The following is a 6,079-nucleotide window of genomic DNA, read 5'->3' on the forward strand; positions in this document are numbered from 1 at the left end:
GCGCAACCCCCCGCCTCCGGCTCCGCCCCCGCGCCACCGAAGCCGTCGCCAGAGGGCGCTAGCACGGAACTCAGTGCGTCGGCGCCGCGCGCTGCACGCCGGGAACCGACAGTGCCCCTCGCCCGCTCTTGCCGGGCTGGTAGTGCGGCGCCAAACCCACTAACGCTCACCTGAGCGTACCTGCTACGCGGTGCTAGGCGTTCTGCTTCTCCCTGCATGGTGCGTGCAAACACGTCCTGGTTTGCATTTGGTGTCATTTGTCCTGGTCAGACCACACTAGGCTTCCTGCATCTAAGATTTCTGGAAAGATGCAATCTTGTCTTTCACCGTCGCTGAGCTACATCCCCATCTCTTGTTTTTATTTTTGAAACAGGATCTTGTTAAGTTCCGAAGACTGGGCTCCAACTTACGATCCTCCTGCCTCGCGCCTACCTAGTAGCTGGGATTATAGGCAGTCACCACTGCTTGTCTTTTTTTTTTTTGGTGCCGGGAATTGAGCTCAGGACCTTGCTCTTGCCAGGTAGGCGCTGTGCCACTGAGCTGTATCCCTGGCCCATAATTTTCTTTTTATCATCTTTTCTCCTGGTAACTCAGCTCCATCCTTACTAAAGTTCACTTTTGCTACTTTCATTTCTAAAAGTTGCACTTACCTGCATTTCCAGCCAAACAGAGACAAGGGCCCCAAGCCCTCCCAAGACAGCACAGCCGGTCAGTGCCAGACTCACCGGCCCGCTGCATGCCTGTACCCTGTAGGTCCCCATGGGACTCACATTTTGCTTTTCCCCTCTAAGACATCTCACACGGCCCCATTATGCACATGGACAAGTGCTCTTGTTTTGTGACCCTGTCTCCCTCAACATTGTGTCGCCTGAGGAAACCCAGCCTGAATAGGCTCCACCATTCTCCCTGGACACTGCAGAACTACCAACCAGACTGACAGGCTTCCATCTGAACACTTGAACAGAAACTTCAAACGAGCCCTTCATACTCCCAAGCAGCTTGTCGTTTTCTCAGTGAGGCTATGTCTCCCACTTTCTGAAGGGGCCACGATATTACTTCTCAGGCCCCTGAACAGAAAACCAAAACTTAAAAAAAATTTTTTTCTGTACGGTAGGTGAACCCAAGGCCTTTGCACTAAGCTACATCCCCAGTGCCTCTCCTCCTTTTAACCGGGTCTCATGTGGGTGAGAGGGGGAGGAGGAGTTCTCCATTGGTGGAAGTGTAGACTAGTACAACCACTATGGAAATTTGTATAGAAATTTCTCAAAAAACTAAAACTAGAAGTTCCATTTAACCCAGTTATTCTCCTTCTAGTATCTCCCCAAAGGAGTTAAATACTGGTATTAGAATGATATATGTAAGCCCATGCTTATAGCAGCACAATTCATAATAGCTAAATCTTGGAAACACCATATGTGTCCATCAGCAGATGAATGGGTAAAGAAAATGTGGTATTATACATAATGGAGTACTACTCTGCCATAAAGAGAGATAAATTTGAGTCATTTATAGGAAAATGAGTGCACCTTGAGACCATAATGTGAAGTAAATTAGACACACAAACTTACGTATCACTTGGTTTCTCTTCTATGAGAAATCCAATGTATAAATAAAATGCAAAATAAGAGAGACAGGGGCTGGGGATTTAGCTCAGCGGCACAGCGCCTGCCTGGCAAGTACAAGGTTGTGAGTTCGATTCCCGGTACCAGAGAAAAACAACAACAAAAAAAAGGAATCAGCCAAAATAAAAGAGACAATAAAAAAAAAAAGACAAAAAGTAACCCAACATGGCCAATGTGTCAAAAAGTGACATCATTTAGTGTAATTGTTTCATGTGTTTTATATGTTTCTTGGCCTGACTGTTTTTAGCCAGGCATGGTGGCACACACCTGTAGTCCCAGAACTTGGGAGGCTGAGGCAAGAGGAACACTGTGACTTCTAGGTCAGCCTAGGCTCCATATAAGTTCTAGGCCAGCCTGAACTACATAGCGACAGCCTGTCTCTAAAATAAAATGAAATCTGTATTTTTAATTATTTTTGATAAATACTTAAAAATAAATCTGATCCTGGCCAAAAAAAAAAAAGGAGGGACAAACAGGGAGGATGGATTGAGATGTGTTATGTACATGTACTGATTCCCCACAATGAATGTAACCAGTATGTAGTGTAAACATGAACAAATACAAAATTTTTACAAGTAAAAAAAAAAAGGAAAAGAAAACAGGGTCTCAACTAAGTTGTCAAGACTGGGTTTGAATTTGTGATCCTCCTGCCTCAGCCTTAGATGTGCACCACCATGCCTAACTGAAACCAAAATTCTGGTCAGTTAAACTACAGATTCCTCCACATCCACTCCCTGCCTTCCACTCTCCCTCTGGAATGATGCAAGTGGTATTGCCCTGCTCTTAGGGAACAAGAACCCACTTGCATCCCCTCTATCAGCTCTCTGGCCATCTCTGTTGAGTAATTTCAAAGATCACACAAACATTCTCTGGTGTTCTGAGAAAAAAAAAAAAAAAAGGCTTCAACTCCAACCTCCCCTTCCAATCCCAAATCTCATTGCCCCTAGGGGCTGTGCTTCTCAGAATTCTTGCAACTCAACATCATCTTTTCTTAACTATCATTCTGTCTTTACCCACTGATTCCATGGCAACAGTCTTGTTTATCTCACTTGTTGCTGAATCTAGTGTATTCTTTTTCTGTTGTCTTTTAAAATTTTTTTAGCTTTTTGAGACATAGCCTTGCTAACTCATTTAGGCTGGCCTCAAACTCGGTATGTAGCCCAGGCTGGCCTCTAACTCCTGATAACCCTCCTGCCTCAGCCTGGAGGGATTACAGGTATATGCAACCGTGTCCGGTTTTCTGTTGTCATCTTGTGTCTCTGTTGAGACTATCTAAAACTTTGCCTTTGAATTGCAGTGTCCAGGGGGCACTGTATGTTCATATGTAGGACTCTGGGAAATGGCCCTGTAGGTCATGTACATGCAACACCACAGGAAACCAGAGTCTGGGCCAAGAATAATGGGTGTCCACCACATCCACACATCTTAGAAAGGTGCCACACACAGCCTATGGGGAGTGGGCATGATTCCCCTTGCTCTTCACCTGTCCTGTGAGGTAAATGAAGGACTCACAGGAGCTGAAATGAGGGCTCCCTTGGAAACAGGGTTGAATTCAGAGGGGGCATTGCTTTCCCATTTCCAAACTCCCCTCCCAGACCCCACCAAACAGGTGAGAGCATTTATATAACGGGAAAATAAAGTGCAAGAAAAAATTCATTAGGGGACTATAACCTTAAAAAAAAAGCAAGATAGCAATCTTAATATCAGAAAAATTAAAATATAAAACATAAAGAGAAGTTATCTATGCACAACATTATATGCATTAACAATGTACCTCAGGCAGAAAATATGCAGATGGAAAATGTAAAAATTGACCATGGTAGTATCAAGGATTCAATAAATCCGAGAAATCAATGACATTCAGATTATAATTCCCTGTCAAATGGAATAAATTTTTTTTGAGATAGGGTCTCTCTTTGTAGTTCAGGCTAGCCTTGAACTCACTAGGTAGTTCAGGCTAGCCTCGAACTCATGGCAATCCTCCTGCCTCAGCCTCCTGAATGCTGGAATTACAGGTGTCCACCACCATGCCCAGCAAAATGGAATAAATACTTAAATGAATTACAAAGGGATCATGAAGATGCAGCCTGTGTATCATGAAACAACCTCCCCACCCGAACAAACTTCTAAATAATCCTTCAGTTAAAGAGGAAATAAAGAAAAGTTTTTAATAATTAGGGCTGGGAGTGTAGCTCAGTGGTAAAGTGTGTGCTTAGCTTGTGTGAGATCCTGGGTTCAATTTGCAGCACCAAAAAATGAAAATAACTATTAGGACTAAAGAACAATAAAAACAGAAGAAAAATAAATAAATAGAAAGAACAATAAAAGCACTAAACAAAAATATTTGGGAGACAGAGTCAAAGCATATTTAAAATATGTTTCAAAAAGGATTTTTCAGAAAATAGGAACAATTTGAAAATTTTTAATTTAAAAATTTTGACCTAAGTGTTCAATTCTAGAAGTTGGAAAAGGAGAAACAGGGCAATAAACAAGAATGAAGAAAATGATTTTTTTAATTGGCAGAAATCAGTAAAACAAAGAGCAATAATAATAAAATATAGACTATTAGCACGCTAAGAACTGAAAATGTTAAGAAGGCAGATTGATGCGAACACCACTTTGTTGAACGATAGCTAATTCTCAGTAACCCTTGGAGCCTCACTGTCTTAATATTTTCTGGTTCTTCCTGATCTTCTCAATCTCTCCACATTAAGTGGCCCAGGGCTCAGCCTTGGACTTTGTTTCCTCTTTAACTATACTTTATTTGCCTTGGTGATGTCATAAAAAATTTGTGCCAGGCATGATGGCACACACCTGTAATCCCAGCTACTTGGGAGGCCAAGCAGGAGGATTGCAAACTCAAGACTAGCCTGGGTTATTTAGCAGACCCTGTCTCCAAAATAAAATAAAACAGAAAAAGAGGCTGAGAATGTAGCTCAGTGGCAGAGGGCTTGCCTAACATGTACAAGCCCTGGATGAAATCCACAACACCAAAAAAAAAAAAAAAAAAAAAAAATTCAAGATGAGTGTGGTGGTTTACTTCTGTTACCCCAGTACATGGGAGGCTAAGGCAGGAGGATCACCAGGAGTTCAAGGTCAGCCTGAATACATAGAAAGACCTTGTTTCAAAAAACAAAAACAAACAAACAAACAAGAATTCAGAATCACACCAATATATATAAACTGATGGGGAAAGATTATTGAATATTAATATATTCTTTGTTGGGAAACTATATGCAGAAAAATTAAGCTGTACCCACATCTTATATCTATTAAGCCAGATTTCCAATGCATCACAGACATAAATATGACAAAACTCAAACACCAACAGAAGAACATATAAGAGAATATCTTGGGGAAAGTAAAAATTTCTTAAAGCTATAGACCAAAAAATTAGCTAACTTGCATATATATATATAGTTTGTTTTTGAGATAGGGTCTCACTATGTAGTTTTTGTTGGCCTTGAACTCACTATATATTTTGTTTGTTTATTTTTGAGATAGGGTCTCACTATGTAGTTTCTGCTGGCCTTGAACTCACTGTGTAGCCCAGGTTAGCCTCCAACTTGATATAATCCTCCTGCCTCAGCCTCCTGTGTGCTGGGATTACAGGCATGAGCCACCACATTCAGTACTTGGGAAGTTGAGGCAGGAGGATCACCACAAGTTCAAAGCCAGCCTGGGATACCCTGTGAGTTCAAGGCCAGCCCAAATCACATGGTGAGACCCTGTCTCAAAAGAAGTAAGACTAGAAAAAAAGAGAAAAGAAAAGAAATTGAAACCACTGTGATGTGCCTCTGAGTGCATATGTGATTGGCAAAACAATAAGAAAACTGAAAGACAGTGGAGCCTCACTGTGTTTAATATTTTCTGGTTCTTTCTGATCTTCTCAATTTCTAAGTATTGGTAAGGTTCTGGCAGATGGAGAATCCTCCAGTACTGCTAGTGGGAATTCGTATCAATTTAGAAACCTTGACAAGTGGCCTAGCAGCAGACAGTGGAACTAAGCACACAGATATCCTATAGACTGGAAACCCTTTGTGGGTATATAAATTAAAAGGATTTTCATGTAGTTTTTTAGAGACTGTGTAAGAAGATATTCAGCCACCTCTAATCCCAGCACTCTGGAAGGCCTCAGGCAGAAATACCATAAGTTGGAGCCCACTCTGGGCAATTTACCAAGTTGGCAAACCCTGTCTCAAAATAAAAAAATCTGGGAATGTTGAAGCAGTGGAGACTAAGAGATAACTTGGGTGGTCATCTTTAGGGGGCAACAAATAGGTAAATAAAATACAGGGATGCAACCTGAAGTGCCTATGATGCGGCAGTTAGAGACAAAGAGCTAGATGTACATAGACTAGGAGGAAATCTTTTTTTTTTTTTTTTTTTTTTTTTGTTTTTTTGTTCCGCTTTTTTTTTTGGTTTTTTTTTTTTTTTGGTTTTTCTCCGGCACCGGG

This window comes from Chinchilla lanigera, unplaced genomic scaffold, assembly GCF_000276665.1.
Source record: "Chinchilla lanigera isolate Chin_1 unplaced genomic scaffold, ChiLan1.0 scaffold00053, whole genome shotgun sequence".
In the NCBI taxonomy this organism is placed as follows: Eukaryota; Metazoa; Chordata; class Mammalia; order Rodentia; family Chinchillidae; genus Chinchilla; species Chinchilla lanigera.